The sequence below is a fragment of the Nycticebus coucang genome, chromosome 14 (genome assembly GCF_027406575.1).
Source record: "Nycticebus coucang isolate mNycCou1 chromosome 14, mNycCou1.pri, whole genome shotgun sequence".
Lineage (NCBI taxonomy): Eukaryota > Metazoa > Chordata > Mammalia > Primates > Lorisidae > Nycticebus > Nycticebus coucang.
This window is the reverse complement of record NC_069793.1, coordinates 2,786,879-2,803,774: the sequence shown is the minus strand read 5'-3', so window position 1 is coordinate 2,803,774 and position 16,896 is coordinate 2,786,879. Positions and strand designations below refer to the sequence as shown.

At 50.1% G+C, this 16,896-nt stretch overlaps 1 non-coding gene across 1 annotated transcript; it reads right to left on the bottom strand.

Moving 5' to 3' along the window:
* Positions 1–7,756: 7,756 nt before the first annotated feature.
* LOC128566083 (U6 spliceosomal RNA) lies at positions 7,757–7,863 on the bottom strand. Its single transcript, XR_008374379.1, has one exon. It is a non-coding gene; the product is annotated as a U6 spliceosomal RNA (small nuclear RNA).
* Positions 7,864–16,896: the final 9,033 nt, after the last annotated feature.

The window sequence follows — 16,896 nt, the reverse complement described above, 5'->3', positions numbered from 1 at the left end:
TCACAGTGATCAAAAGCTTTTTGAATTAATTGCCAGCACTGAAAAGTTAGAATATTTCATATAAACACCCAGATTTCTAGCTTCTAGGCTGGAGGACCTGACTGGTGTTGCCAACTGGCAATAAAAGAGGGGCTGGAGAGAGGCTGGTACTTTGAGCAAGCATGCCTCCTCCCACAGCCCCTCCTCTGCCATCACCCTGAGTCCCATGCCACCCATCACTACACTACATTGTTGATTTCTAGTTTGAAGATGAAAGTGAATGAAGTTTTGGCCTCCATTTTTTGTAAGAATGGGTCAAACAGACCCAGGAGCCTCATGTTTCTAGAAAGATGGGAGAACCCGTTTCTTTGTGAAAGTGATGAATAGTTCTTCATGTTGGTTGAATGCCTGGCCCAGAGGAGGAGAATTCGGCCCCCATCCCCAGTCTGGACCCCATTATTGTGCAGATGGAGAAACTGAGGTCCAGGCAGGTGGAGCCTACCTAAGTCTGTCAGCTGGACAGCAGCAGAGCCATACCCAGCAGGGGCTGGGAGCTAGGATGTCACTCTTAGGCCTGCTCTGACAGAGGTGACAGCAATTCTGTGATGCTTGGGCCACATGCCCCTCGGATTATGACTAGGACCTGCGTGTCTAAGCCTCACAGGCCCTAAGGAACCAGGTGGGCTCAGTCTACCAGAGATGGACTCCTCAGTCCTGGCCCAGATAAATGTGTGACAGGCTCCTGGCAAGGGGGTGGCAGGTGGGCTGTGGCCAGGCTAATGTCCTGGAAGAGGCTTCCCTGCAGGAGGAAGGCAGGTACCTGCAGAGAGGCAGAGAGAAGACACCTGGCAGCCACACGGTGGGGAGCCTGGAGCACACAGATGGAGCAAGGCCATCCCGGCAAGGCCTCCTCCTCATAGCATCTCCTTAGAGGCTGCCTAGTGTGTACACAGGGACAGGGGCCAACTTACCCACAGGGCTGCCTTGCAGGAGTAGATGTGGGGATGAGTCTACTCCCCACCCCAAAATATCACCTCCAATGCTCCTCTCAGCATCTGAAATTCCACCATTAGTGAGATACACTTTGGAGGTATGCCAGAATAAACTGACCCACCAAATTAGAGAGGGAAATGTCAGATCCTACATGTGGGCTGTGGCCAGAGCTGACCAGGAACCATGAAGTGTGACGAGAAGGCTTTAGAGGTTAAATACCATTCCAGCTTCCATGCCCACAGGGAGCAGGGGACCAACTAGGCCTCTAGCAGAGCCCAGGGTTGGCAATGCCACCTCACATCAGGTGCCTGACACAGCATTCATTTCTGTTGTTATTATCATCATGATCATCATCGTCACCATTCTCCTCACACCATCACCATTGTCACCGTCACCACCATCATCACCATCAACACCATTGTCACTCTTCCTCCTCCTCCACAATCCACACCTCGCTCACAGTCTGCCCCATGCCACCTTCCCCAGGTGCCCTTCCCGGCCCCCTGTACACAACAGTCTCCTCCATTTGGCAGGTTTCTAAACCCCCCAGATTTGACCTTGACATTCTCTATATCCTCCCTGACACCAGTCCCCTCAGAAGTGGACTTGCTCGTTTTCACGCTCAGGTGGGCACAGGGGTCTGGCACCGTGTTCCTAACTCAGTATTCCCAGGATTAGGTATAGGCCTGCTGGGCATGCAGTGGCCAATAGAAGGAGGGGAGGAAAGAGGAGGGAGGGGTGAGGAAGGTGGGGAAGAGAGAAGAGAGAAAGGGCTGAGGGAAGAGGGAGGAAGGGCACCTGAAGAACAGTTAGAATTTTTGCCCTTGGCTCAGACTCATAAATTCCCTGATGAATGAAAATTTCCCCAGCCACATGCAGCCTGATTAAGGGCCACTGCCAGACCCTGTGGTTCTCTGAAGCAGGTTTTCTTCCCTCCCCCAGAAAGTATAAAATGTGCCCACTTCAGTAGAAGGAAACCAAAATAACAATGACTCTCCTACGTTCCTCTGTTCTTCAGACTGGCTGGTTTTCTCTGTTCCCCCAGAAACTCAAGGTGCCTCAGTCCCCACCGGGCCAGTGAGGGCTTCTCACCAGGCCAGGAGAAGCCACATCAGGACAGTTCTCCATCCCAAGACCTGATAGTTGTCATGAGTCAGAGAAGATAGAACCTAGGGGCTGCTCTGTGCATGCTTTGAGCCCTCTGCCCTCAGACCTGCCTGAACCACAACCCCAGCTTGTCGCTAGCGGGTGATTTTTCTCTAACAGTCTTGTCCCCCTTCCCTGTGGATGGGACGCCAGGGGTGACAACACTCCTCTTTGCAGCATTGGTAGCATCTAGGAGGTTCTGACTGGCCCCTCGGGCCCTGTTCAATGGACAGGGCTTTTATCATATTGGCATTCTCTGTGCCAGACCAGGGAGAGGACGAGCAGGGATCTACCAGGCTTTCTCAGCAGCAAGTGTCAGGAGTCCCTGCCCCTGCCTGGTGCGTGTGGAATGTCCTAGAATGCCAGATGAAAGTGAATAGGACAGATGACACTGGGACAGGCTTGTCACCCAGCCCCCACAGAGTGGCCTCCTTCTGCCGTTCCTCACTTCCCCCAGACTCGCCGTCCTCTGAGCCACTCTCCTGCAGTGACCCAGGACCAGTCTATGGGCCTCAGGGGCCACATCTATAGGTGGGGACCCTGATGCTTGCCAGGGAGCATTCTTGTGAGGGTCCAGTGAGAGAAAAAACCATCACCGTGCCTGTTGAGCACTGGCCCCATGGGCTACATCTCTTTACAGACCTGCCTCCCTGATCTCCATGAGGTCAGGGAAACCGAGGCACAGAAAAGCCAGGTCACCTGTCCAGCCAGTGGCAAAGTGTGTCAATCCAGCCCAGGGCATGACCTCTTTGATGTGACAGGTCCAAGCAAAGGAGTGGTCCGAGCATAATGTTTATGTGGCTATGCGCCGGGGTGGGCAGGGCAAGGTGCCCAGGCTGCCTTGCGGAGCCCTTGAAGCCCCCAACTCTGCGGCTGTGGCGACTCCCGGCAACACTCTGAGGCTTACTGCCTGGAATCTGGGCCAGCAGCAGAGCTAAGTGTGTTAAGGAGAGGCTGGCCCTGTCCTGGGCTGTCAGGTAGGAGGCAGAGCTGCCCCCAGTGGAGGCCAGGATGAGAGAGGGGCACTTCACCCCCCACACACCCAATCTCTGAGAGCCCCTGAGTGTTGGATGCCTGGGCTCTCTTGCCCATCTTCAGGGGTCCTTCTTCCCCAAAGCTACAGGGGTTCCCTTGGGCAGGTCTGAGTGTGGAGGGAGCTGGAGCCTGGGTGATGGGGGAGGAACACACAGCAAAATGGGCCTCAGTCCTGATGCCCCTCACGTGCTGTGTGACCCCAGGCTGCGCTCTGTCTCTGTGCCTCAGGCTCTGCCCCCTCTCTTTGAGGTGAGGGGCCGTGGAAGGTCACAGGGGCTCTGTGGTGTTTTGTGGCTGTGTGCTCCCCTCTGCAGTCCCTGAACAACCTGCCCGGATCGGCAGCGACTCGGAGGAGTTAGGTAACACCCGGCTGCACAGCAACCGACCGAGGCTGCCGCTGCAACCAGGTCTGCCCGGCACCGAGGCGGCTGCAGTGCCGGTCCTGTGGAAAGGGACGGCCTCCCTCCAGGCAAGCGCAGGGCAGGGGTGGGTGTAGCTGGGATAAGCATCTCCTCAGCACTCTCTGAGGGCCACTGTCTCCTGCAGTGACCCTTTAGTCCCTGGCCTGGAGCCATTAGTCCCCAAAACACCTGCCAGTGGCTGGGACGTCTTGGATACTCTGGAGACGTCAGGACTCGCTGTCAGCCTGGGAGGGCAGGGACGGACAGGGTCTGAGCCCTTGGTTGAGCAGAGCTCAGTGCACAGCCCACAGGAACTGCAGAGCCCAGCAGCTCCGGTGCTGCGAGGACCATCCTGGAGCAGGGACCCCAGCCTCGCTGCCATGCCTTGCTGCACGGTGAGTCCCACTGGCCGGCCCGCCTGGAGAGTGTGAGGCGGCGGAGGCTGCTCTGGGGTCTGGGACTGAGGAGGAGAGGGCTGGGGAGCAGCCCCTTCCCCGGAGTGTAGAGTCTTCCCTGGGCGGTGCCCAGCACCCGACTCGCCCACCCGCCCCAGCAGTGCACAGCCTGGGAGCTCCATGGGGAGTCAGGGCAGCGGTGCCCACAGGGCTGGGATGCTGCATTGCACCCCTGTCCCGGTGCCCTGCTCCCTCCTCCGGTGCAGCTCCCACAACCCGACTGCTGCCACCAGGTGGTGAGGGGACACGCGCAGGGACACCCTGCAGGCAGAGACTTAGCACCTGTAAACAGATCTTCTTCCCTTGTGAGGTCACTTCTGAAGCATCTTTTCATCCTCTTCTGTGCCTTTGACTTTTGGCTTCTCTTGCTCAATATTATTTTCTTTAAGAAACTGACTCAAAAGGGAATATTTCTAAATTTCCTACCTGAAGTTGCCTGGCAGAGTGGAGGAGGAAGCTGAGACTCCCAGTCTCTAGAGCTGGCTGAGGAGCCTTTGGGTGCTCATGGGATCATGAAGGGGGGTCTTGGGTGCAGGACATGGGCCCAGAAGGGCCTTGGAGAGAGCAGAGCTCTCCGGACACACCTTTAGGGAAGGCCAGCCTCTGGCCAAAACCGTGGCCTGCTACTGTCCCTCAGACAGCCCAGGGTCTCTGTTGGTGTGGGGGGAAGGAGGGACGTCAGCTCTTTGGACTGAGGCTCCTGAGAAAGGAGGGCCAGCTCCCCACAGGCCTCCTGGGGACACATAAGGGGCAGAGAGGCTGGACCAGACTCCTGCCAGTCCCCCTCGGTGCAGTCGCTGGGGGATGAAATGGGTGCGAGTGGGAATCCCAGCTCCCTCCTTCCAGCTCTGCCTGGTTTTCAGAGATCCTGCTTCTCCAAGTGTCAAATGGGAATATGAGCCCTCCAGAGACTTGTGACAGTTATTCAGACTTCAACCGCGGGGCTCACACTCACAGATGCTGGGGAAGGTCAGCCTTTGCCCCACAGCAGCTGGAGGCCAGGAGGGAGGCCTACGGCCGCCACTCTCCCTGCTGGCATTCATATGATCCGTGGTTTGGTCCACAGATGAATGGCCCACCTGCCCGGAAGAGACAGTCCCCTTTCCTGCATCAGGTAGCATCAGCTCGTGCTGTGAAGTCCTGAATGTGGTTGGGGGTCCCAGGCCTGAGGAAGCCTGCTGTGCTCTGGGTACTAACAGCAGCGTGGCCAGCAGGCACAGCTCCCTAGGAAGGCCATGGAGAGTCCAGAGTTGAGACCACAGGTCCCATTTTCTCCTACCATCCTCTGCTCTGAGGGTATCTGGTGATGTAGGGAGACACCAGGGCCTTCTCAGGTCACCATAGGGCACTCCTTCAAGCCACAGGCTATTGTCTGACTTGGGCTCTTCCCTCCTGCCTCATCCCAAACACAACCACACTGCCTCAGAACTCTTTAGAAGCCCTTGCAGCGGCAGCAGAGATATTCCGAGGTTGTGAAAGTGGCATTGAGGGGATGGAAGGAGAGGCTGGGGACTCGTGGGAGGACTTAACCACCCTGAGGTGGAGGTCCTGCCGCTAATGGGGATGAGGCTGAAGGGATTGGCATCGGGCAGACCATGGAGGGCATTGCACCCCGGCTTGGGCGTTCAGGGTGGACCCTAAGATAGCAGGAGCAGGAGGGTTCCAAGCCAAGGAATGATGTGAATGATGTGGGTTCTAGAAAGTCCTCAGGGGTGGTGCCTGTGTCTCAGTGAGTAGGGCGCTGGCCTCATATACCAAGGGTGGCGGGTTCGAATCCGGCCCCAGCCAAACTGCAACAAAAAAATAGCTGAGAGTTGTGGCAGATGCCTGTAGTCCCAGCTACTCGGGAGGCTGAGGCAAGAGAATTGTCTAAGCCCAGGAGCTGGAGGTTGCTGTAAGCTGTGATGCCATGGCACTCCACCGAGAGTGACAAAGTAAGACCTTGTCTCTAAAAAAAAAAAAAAAAAATTGAAAGTCCTCAGGTTGTCCACTAGTGGGGGAGGGGAAGGTGGTGGGGGCCAAGGAAGACATAAGCTCAGTGAGGCCTTGGCCTGCCACCCCCTGTTGGCCCCTCCAGGCAGTCCCTGTCCTCTGCTGCTCTGGCCCCCAGGCAGGGGTGATCTGCTTCCAGGGTCTTGTCCCTGGGCTGGCCCTGTTGCATTCCCCGCCCTGATGGCAGAGAGCCCAACCCCGTGGCCTCTGCTCCCCCAACTCTCAGAGACAAACAAGGAGTTGGAACAGAGGCCCTGGGGCTGGCCGATGGGCAGCTGAAGCCACGGAAGCCTTCCTGGCCTCAACCTGGGCCTGGATTTTGCCCCTTCATAGGACCCAGGCTATGGGGCCAGTCAGGGGTCCTGGACACCAGTGATTTCAAGATGTCTGCTGACCAATTAAACCAGGGCAGCCCTGAGCACAGGACCTTTGATGAGGCCGCTGGGAGAGGCCCTGGGCTGTAGCCCTCTGTGCCCGGATGTGGGCCCACCCTGGCTCTGGGAGACCTTGGGCTAGGAGGGAGGTATGGGACAGCACACGGGGCGTGGAGCCTGAGACCGTCAAGGAAGCAACATCCTGGGCAGGGCCATCTACATGAAGCCTGTCACCAGCCCTGGACGTGACCCTTGACGGAAAAATTCGTCCACAGCGTGAGAAGGGGCCGAGTGAGACTAGGTTAGTTCACTAGGCAACAGGGCCCTGTGGTGAAGGTGGTGCCCAGGGGACCTGGGTTCATGGCCAGCCCAGATGTGTCCCTGCTGCGTGCCCCTGGACAAAGCCTGCAGTGTCTGTCTATGACATGTGAGATGACATCAGCAGTCATGCCTGGCTCACTGTCTTTGTGAGAATTAAATGAGCCACTGTGGGCACAGCTTTGCGCAGGTAGCTGGTGGTTGCTGGATGTGTAAACGGCCATTGTTAACTCCAGTAACAATGTTAATCTCCACATCCACACCAGTATCTGCAGTTTTGAGATTTTGTGATGTGGGCTATTTTTGCTGGGGTTAGATGATATCTCAGGGTGGTTTTGATTTGCATTTCTCCAATAGGGATGATGAGCATTTTTTCCCTATGTTTGTTAGCTTTTTTCTTTTCTTGCTTTTTTTTTTTGAGATAGAGCTCTGGTGTCACAGCTCACAGAAACCTCCAACTCCTGGGGTTAAGCGATTCTCTTGCCTTGGCCTCCCAAGTAGCTGGGACTACAGGCACCTGCCACAACACCAGCTATTTTTTGGTTGTAGTTGTCATTGTTGTTTGGCAGGCCCTGGCTGGATTCGAAACCGCCAGCTCTGGTGTATGTGGTTGGCGCCTTAGCCACTTGAGCTACAGGGGCTGAGCCAATGCTGCATTTTCTACCCCAATTTCCAACTTTTTTTTTTTATTATTGTTGGGGATTCCTTGAGGGTACAAGAAACCAGGTTACACTGATTGCATTTGTTAGGTAAAGTCCCTCTTACAATTGTGTCTTGCCCCCAAAAGGTGTGGCACACACCAAGGTCTCACCCCCCTCCCTCCTTCCCTCTCTCTCTGCTCTTCCCTTCCCCCACCCCCACCGTGTCCTTAATTGTGCTCATATCAAAACTGAGTACATAGGATTCATGCTTCTCCATTCTTGCGATGCTTTACTAAGAATATTGTGTTCCACTTCCATCCAGGTTAATACAAAGGATGTAAAGTCTCCATTTTTTTTTTTTCAGGTTCCAAATGGGTTTTTTATTTTGCTATTTTTGATGACTATAAATAAGTGTTTCCACTAAAAATATGGAACGCTTCACGAATTTGCATGTCATCCTTGCGCAGGGGCCATGCTAATCTTCTCTGTATCGTTCCAATTTTAGTATATGTGCTGCCGAAGCGAGCACAAGTCTCCATTTTTTATAATGGCTGAATAGTATTCCATGATGTACATATACCACAGCTTGTTAATCCATTCCTGGGTTGGTGGGCATTTAGGCTGTTTCCACATTTTGGCGATTGTAAATGGAGCTGCAATAAACAGTCTAGTGCAGGTGTCCTTATGATAAAAGGATTTTTTTCCTTCTGGGTAGATGCCCAGTAATGGGATTGCAGGATCAAATGGGAGGTCTAGCTTGAGTTCTTTGAGGTCTCTCCATACTTCCTTTCAAAAACGTATTAGTTTGCAGTCCCACCAGCAGTGTAAAAGTGTTCCCTTCTCTCCACATCCACACCAGTATCTGCAGTTTTGAGATTTTGTGATGTGGGCTATTTTTGCTGGGGTTAGATGATATCTCAGGGTGGTTTTGATTTGTATTTCTCCAATAGTTAGGGATGATGAGCATTTTTTTCCTATGTTTGTTAGCCATTTGTCTGTCTTCTTTAGAGAAGGTTCTATTCATGTCTCTTGCCCATTGATATGGGGGATTGTTGGCTTTTTTCATGTAGATTAATTTGAGTTCTCTATAGATTCTAGTTATCAAGCTTTTGTCTGATTCAAAATATGCAAATATCCTTTCCCATTGTGTAGGTTGTCTATTTGCTTTGGTTATTGTCTCCTTAGCTGTACAGAAGCTTTTCAGTTTAATGAAGTCCCATTTGTTTATTTTTGTTGTTGTTGCAATTGCCTTGGCAGTCATCTTCATGAAGTCTTTCCCCAGGCCAATATCTTCCAGTGATTTTCCTATGCTTTCTTTGAGGATTTTTATTGTTTCATGCCTTAAATTTAAGTCCTTTATCCATCTTGAATCAATTTTTGTGAGTGGAGAAAGGTGTGGGTCCAGTTTCAGTCTTTTACGTGTGGATATCCAGTTCTCCCAGCACCATTTATTGAATAGGGAGTCTTTCCCCCAAGGTATGATCTTGTTTGGTTTATGGAAGATTAGGTGGTTGTAAGATGTTAGTTTCATTTCTTGGCTTTCTATTCGATTCCAAATGTCTATGTCTCTATTTTTTGTGCCAAGTACCATGCTGTCTTTACCACTATGGTTTTGTAGTACAGACTAAAATCTAGTATGGTGATGCCCCAGCTTTATTTTTGTTACTAAGAACTGCCTTAGCTACACGGGTTTTTTTCTGGTTCCATACAAAATGCAGAATCATTTTTTCCAAATCTTGAAAGTACGATGTTGGCATTTTAATAAGAATGGCATTGAATAGGTAGATTGCTTTGGGAAGTATAGACATTTTAACAATGTTGATTCTTCCCAGCTATGAGCATGGTATGTTCTTCCATTTGTTAATATCCTCTGCTATTCCTTTCTTAGGATTTCATAATTTTCTTTGTTCTTCACCTCCTGGTTGAAAGGAGGTCCTTCACCTCCTTTGTTAGGTATATTCCTAGTTATTTCATTTTCTTTGAAGCTATGGTGAAGGGAGTTATGTCCTTAATTAGCCTCTCATCTTGACTGTTATTGGTGTACACAAACTGATTTGTGGACGTTGATTTTATATACTGAGACATTACTGTATTTTTTGATGACTTCCAGGAGTCTTTGGGGTTCTCTAAGTATAAGATCATATCGTCAGCAAAGAGGGAGAGTTTGACCTCCTCTGCTCCTATTTGGATCCCCTTTATTTCCTTGTCTTGCCTAATGGTATTGGCTAGAACTTCCAGCACTACGTTGAATAGTAAAGGTGACAGAGGACATCCTTGTCTGGTTCTAGTTCTAAGAGGAAAAGCTTTCAGTTTTACTCCATTCAATAAAATATTAGCTGTGGGGTTGTCATAGATAGCTTTAATCAGCTTCAGAAATGTGCCACCTATGCCTATACTCTTCAGTGTTTTAATTAGAAAAGGACACTGGATTTTATTGAATGCTTTTTCTGCATCTATTGAGAGGATCATATGGTCTTTGTTTTTGCTTCTATTAATATGGTGGATAACATTTATGGACTTGCATATGTTAAACCAGCCTTGCATCCCTGGGATGAAACCTACTTGATCATGATGAATGACTTTTTTCATGATAAGCTGTAATCTATTGGCTAGGATTTTGTTGAGAATTTTTGCATCTATAGTCATTAATGAAATTGGTCTGAAATTCTCCTTTTTAGTTGGGTCTTTTCCTGGTTTTGGTATCAGAGTGATGTTTGCTTCGTAGAACGTGTTGGGGAAGATTCCTTCCTCCTCAATTTTTAGGAATAATTTCTGCAGTACAGGAATCAGCTCTTCCTTGAAGGTTTGATAGAATTCTGATGTGAAGCCATCTGGACCAGGGCATTTTTTTGTTGGAAGCTTTTTTATTGTTTCTTTAATCTCAGTGCATGAAATTGATCTGTTCAGAAGCTCTATTTCTTCCTGGCTAAGTCTAGGGAGAGGGTGTGATTCCAAGTATTGACGCATTTCCTTCACATTGTCAAATTTCTGGGCATAGAGTTTCTGGTAGTATTCAGAGATGATCTCTTGTATCTCTGTGAGATCAGTTGTTATTGCCCCTTTATCATTTCTGATTGAGGTTGCTAGAGATTTTACTTTTCTATTTCTACTTAGTCTGGCCAAAGGTTTATCTATTTTATTTATTTTTTCAAAAAACCAACTCCTGTTTCATTAATTTTCTGAATGATTCTTTTGTTTTCAATTTCATTGATCTCTGATTTAATTTTGGATGTTTCTTTTCTTCTGCTGGGTTTTGGCTTAGATTATTCTTCTTTTTCCAATTCCACAAGATGGCTTGTGAGTTTGTTGATGCACTCTCTTTCTGTTTTTCTAATGTAGGCATCTAAAGCGATACATTTTCCTCTCAAACTGCTTTTGCAGTATCCCACAGGTTTTGGTAGCTTGTGTCTTCATTGTTGTTATGTTCAAGGAAGTTAGTGATTTCCTGTTTTATTTCTTCCTGCACCCAACTGTCATTCAACAGAAGATTGTTTAATTTCCATGCCTTTGTTTAGGGTTGAATGCTTTTGTTGGAGTTGATTTCCACCTTTAGTGCCTTGTGGTCTGACAATATACAAGGTAAAATTTCAATTCTTTTGGTTCTGTTGAGATTTGTTTTATGTCCTAGGATGTGCTCAATTTTGGAGAATGTTCCATGGGGCGATGAGAAGAAAGTATATTCTTTATCTTTGGGATGGAGCGTTCTATATACGTCTATCAAGCACAGTTGTTCTGGGGTCTCATTTAAGTCCCTTATATCTTTGTTTAATTTCTGTTTAGAGGATCTGTGCAACTCTGTAAGAGGAGTGTTAAAGTCCCCTGTTTAGGATATCATATCGCTCAGACTGAGAAAGGTCTGTTTCAAAAATCTGGGAGTATTTAAATTGAGTGCATAAATATTTAGAATTGAAACATCTTCTTGTTGTATTTTTCCCTGGACCAATATAAAGTGACCGTCTTTGTCTTTTTTGACTTTAGTTGCTTTAAATCCACATGTATCTGAAAATAATATTGCAACTCCTCTTTTCTTCTGAATTCCATTTGCCTGAAAAATTGTCTTCCAACCCTTAACTCGGAGTTTTAATTTGTCTTTTGAAGCTAGGTGTGTTTCCTGCAGACAGCAAATGGATGGTTTGTGTTTTTTAATCCAGTCAGCCAATCTATGCCTCTTCAGTAGGGAATTCAAGCCATTAACATTTATTGAGATAATTGGTAAGTATAGTAGTATTCTATTCATCTTATTTTGTGAGAGTCCATTGCTTAGTTTTATCTTTTGCATCAGTGTGGAAGCCAGGTTCTGTCCTTTAATTGCTGAGTTCTTACTTTGCTGTTGATCCATTGTGATGGTCAGTGTGTAGAACAGGTTGAAGTATTTCCTGTAGAGCTGGTATGCTTGTGGCAAATTTCCTCAATATTTGTGTATCCGTAAATGATTTGATTTCTCCATCAATTTTTTTTTTTTTTTTTGTAGAGACAGAGTCTCACTTTACCGCCCTCGGGTAGAGTGCCGTGGCATCACACGGCTCACAGCAACCTCTAATTCTTGGGCTTAAGCGATTCTCTTGCCTCAGCCTCCCGAGCCGTGACTACAGGCGCGCGCCACAACGCCCGGCTATTTTTTTGTTGCAGTCTGCCCGGGGCCGGGCTTGAACCCGCCACCCTCGGCATATGGGGCCGGCGCCCTACCGACTGAGCCACAGGCGCCACCCTCTCCATCAATTTTAAAGCTTAACTTAGCAGGATATAGAATTCTGGGCTGGAAATTGTTCTGTTTAAGTAGACTAAAGGCATATGATCATTGTCTTCTTGCTTGGAAAGTTTCATTAGAGAAGTCTGCAGTCACCTTGATGGATTTGCCCCTGTAGGTCAACTGGCACTTACTCCTGGCAGCTTGAAGAATCTTTTCTTTTGTCTTGACTTTGGACAGGTTCATCACAATGTGCCTTTGAGAAGCTCAGTTAGAGTTGAGGTGACCTGGGGTCCAATATCCCTCTGAAAGGTGTGTGTCAGAATCTTTGGTGATATTTGGGAAATTTTCATTTATAATATTCTCTAGTATGGCTTCCATTTCCCTGGAACATTCTTCTTCCCCTTCTGGGATACCTATAACTCGTGTGTTTGAATGCTTCATAAAGTCCCATAAAATGTTCTGCTTTCTCTCTCTTCTTTTTTGCCTCTTTAACTATCTGAGTTATCTCAAGAGCTTTGTCCTCTTCCCCTGAGATTCTTTCTTCTGCACGTTCTAATCTGTTGCTGATACTTTTCATTGCATCTTTAAGTTTCCTAATTGACTGCTTCAGTTCCTTCAGCTCTGCTATATCCTTTCTATATTCTTCATATCATTCATCTCTTATTTGATTCTGTTTTTGGATTTCCTTTTAGTTATTTTCCACTTTATCAGCAGTTTCCTTCATTGTTTCTATCATTTCCTTCATTGTTTTCATCATCTGTATTCTAAATTCCCTTTCTGTCATTTCTAACATTTCTTTTTTTTTTTGGCCGGAGCTGAGTTTGAACCCACCACCTCCGGCATATGGGACCGGCGCCCTACTCCTTGAGCCACAGGCGCCGCCCTCTAACATTTCTTTATAGGTGGAATCTTCTGCACCTCACGGTCCCTTGGGAGGGTTGCTCTGGACTGGTTTTTCATGTTGTCAGGATTTTTCTGCTGATTCTTTCTCGTGAGTGATTTCTTTTATCTGTTTCCTTGCCCTAATTTTCCTTTCACTTCCTCTTGCTCTTTAAGTTGCTGTGCCTCTGGACTAGGATTTCAATGAGTCAGCTGCCAGTGGGATTAGACTGAATGAACAAACGCAACTACTTGCCAGTTTTCTACTGCTTTTGTCCTCCTCCTGGGTTCCAGCAGTCTCTCACTGACTCCCTGTGTCCTCAAAGGGATGTTTATGGACAGATCCCACCATCTGGAGATGCCTGGAGTCTTGTTTCCCCAGACTCACCATGCCCAGTTGCAAGGAAGCTGTTACTCGGCCGCCATCTCCCTCCCCCTCCCTTTTTTTCCCCCAACATTTTTTTAAAGACTATGACATTGGGGTAGTTCTTGAAATACTCATGGGTCCCAGGCACAAAAGGCTAGGTTGTGAAAAGTCCCATGGTCCACAATAAGACACCCATAAATGCAGAGCTGTGGGGGCTCCCTGTGTCCAAACCCCAGCAGGTAGGAGTTAAGAGATCTAGCTGCGGGTGGCAGGATACTCAGAGGTCAGCAAAGTAGGCACCCAGACCCCCACCAAAGGTTCCCAGCCTGCACAGGGAGGGACAGCCACTGTGCTCTAACTTCCAGAAGACCCCTCCTAGGAGAGCTGCTGGCTGCCCAGGGGAGGCTGAGCCCTCCACAGTGTCCCCGAGGAACCTTGGCTCTCAGTCTCTTAAAACCCTTTCTGCCCCATGGGAGGGGGAAGAGAGGAATATCCCTGGCCCAGCAGACAACAGACACCTGAGCACCTTGCCCACAGCCAAGGAAGGGTAGGGCCAGCAACCCAAGGGAGCTGGGCCTGAGGAAGGAGCTGGAAGGCAGGTGCAGAGTGGGGATTAGTGTGTGTGTGGGGCATCAAGATGGGCTCCTGCTTGCCCTCACTAAGGGGCCTCCATAGACTCCACAGGTGTGCCTGACTCTGGACAAGTCAACAGGATTCTCCAAATCATGTTGCCTTCCCATAGCACTGGGGTTCTCTCCCCCAAGATGCCACAAGACCTCCTTCCAGACCCTCGCTGCCTAGGGGTGACCAACAATATGCCATAAATCAGACACTGAGCACAACCCTACCCTGCCACCCCCTCACACTCCCCAAGGTGTGTCTGGGCATGGACAAGGACATCCCAGGTTCTGCCAGCCAGACAAATGCCTGCACCCAGTGCCAGGGTGACCCTGGGGCTCAGGACACATCCAGCTGGCAAATTTCACATCTTGGCTGGCAGGCTGAGTCAGGAGCCAGCACTGTCAGGATGACAGTCCTTGGCTGGCCCATAATGCCATCCTTGTCACAGAGGCATCTGTCTTTCCAGGCCCCTGCCCCCCTCATGCCTCCCTGGCTCCGGCACTTTCTCAGCACCATCTTCAGCCTGTTCAGTCCCTGCCCTGGGATCTGAGGGCTGGCTCAGGCTGGAGCTTCCCCGTGTCACACAAGGTGGTGAGCAAAACCACCGCCAATACCTCGGCTCTGGGAGGTTGGGAGCAAGCAGGGAGGGCTGCTACCTGGGGGCTCCAGGTTGTCATGACCTTGAACCTGTGCTGTGATGGCTGTGTGTCTGTTGTCTCTCCACCCAAATGGCAGTCCTGGGAGGTGGGAATGTCTCCGTCTGGCTCACCACCCACAGGGTTCCCAAGGTACGTGCGGCAACTCATAGTACCCTGCAGGCACTGACCGGACTCAAGGCTGCTGTCCCACCCAGAGAGCAGACCAGGCTCCCAGGGCCTCTCAGAGGCACAGGAGAGCAGGCTGACAGGGCCAGGCCTGGGCAGGTCAGCCATATCCTGGGATGGTGGAGGCCACAGCTCTGCAAAGCCTAAAGCCCTATCCCCCAGCCAGCCTGGAGACCTGCCCCCATTGCTGGCACTCTTTAGCCAACTCACCCATGTCAGGTGGGTGAAGGAGGAGCCAGGTCAGGCAGGCCTCCCGGGAGAGCCAACTTAGGCCACAGTTCTCCCGACCTGGCAGCTGACGGGGCAGCTGTGCCTTCTCCTGCGCAGGGAGGGGCTGCCTTGCAGAGGGGGGCGGAGTCAGACAGTTCCCCTTTCTCTTGCATAGTCTTTGGTAGGGCCAATCTTGAGCCATGTAGTCAACAGCCAGAGTCACTCTAGTGGCCCCTGTCAGTGTCCTTCTGACACCTGGTCTCTTTGTGCCTGCTACCTGAGACCCTTGTCATGGCCTCGGGTGCCTCACTATGCAATCGGTCAATACCAGTGGGCTGTGTGTTGGAGCTGCTCTGACCAAGCAGCACACTTGGGAGACTGTAACACCAAGAGCAGGGCTGGTTGCTTCTGAGGATGTGAGGGAGACTCCGGTCCAGGCCTTGGGACAATCCCTGGAGCCACACCCACAAAGATAACAGGCAGGGTGAGCTACCCAGGCTGACCCTTCACTTGTGCTGGGGAGACCGTGGTGTGTTGGGGTGAGCCAGCAGGCATCCCTTTGGGCTTCCTCTGCCAGACCCAGCTCCACACCGATGGAGGACTTCTTGCCGCAGACCCGAAGGCCATAGAGCCGGGATCCGGCCTGACCTGCCCTGCTCCAGGCGATGTGCTGAATCTCTCCCACTTCCCCCCTTCCCCAGAGCATCTCCCTTTCTTCCTGGCAGGGGTCAGTGTGGGGAGAGGGCTTGAAAAGGCTGTGATTGCTGTTGGATGTCCACTCTTTGTGCCGAGTGGTGAGGCAGGGACTGGGGGGTGGGGGGCTGAGGTACGAGCTACATGTGCATGGCCGGAGCTAGAAGCCACCCCCATGCACAGTGGGTGACCCCCATGGGCAGGGGGCTGAGCATGACCTCATGAGGCCAGGCTGGTACTTATTCTGACCACTGAGATTAATGGAGCATTAATGGAGCGCCAACTGTGTACTCAGCACAGGGCTCTAACATTCACAGGCATTCTCTCATCTATTCCACAAAACCTTGCCAAGAAGCAGTTATTAGAATCTCCATTTTATAGATTAGAAAGGCTGAGGCCCAGAAAGGTTAAAAAACCTAATGAGTTGCCTGTTAAACTGAGGCCTGACAGCGACCCTCCGATTGGTCTTGGGGACCCTCCTCCCTACCCCCGAGCCCTGCCCTGCCCACTTCACGTCCATAGCCATAGCTGAGCTGCACAGGAGCAGATGAGCTCCTTTTCGGTGTGAGTTGCCTGTTATTTCATAGTCACCACCTACGCCCCAAATTGCATTTTTGCTGCAATTCTCACCCATATGCGGTGCTACCATTTACTTTTAAATCAGCCAGGTCACATAAACTTCGTAAATCTGAAGGCTTTGAAATCCATTTGAAGGCAAGTCTTTTCATTAACTAAAATCTGCAGGGGAGATTCTCCCTGCTATGGTCTGAATGTGTCCCCTGAAATTCACATGCTGGAGACTTCATCCCCAGTGCAGCAGTGATGGGAGGGAAGGTCTTTTGGGAGAAGGTTAGGTCACAAGGATTCTGACCTCAGAAATACATTAATGTGGCTACAAAGGGCTTGACAGAGGAGTTTGGTCCCCTTTCGCCCCTCTGTCCCTGCAGAGGTCACAGCATCAAGACACTCTCTCAGAAGCAGAAACAGGGGCCCTCACTGAACCCCAAATCTGCCAACACCTTGATCTTAGACTTCTGAGCTTCTAGAACAGCAAGAAATAAATTTCTATTGTTTATAAATCACTCAGTCTCAAGTATTCTGTTACAGCCCCCATGAAATGGACTAAATTGTATGTACTGTCCTCATTGAGTCTTGGAGCTGGGAGGACACTTTAGGCCCAGTTTTGCTCCAAGGGTCCCTCAAATAGGGCAGCACTTTCTTTCTTTTTTTTTTTTTTTTTTGTAGAGACAGAGTCTCTACCCTCGGTAGAGTGCCGTG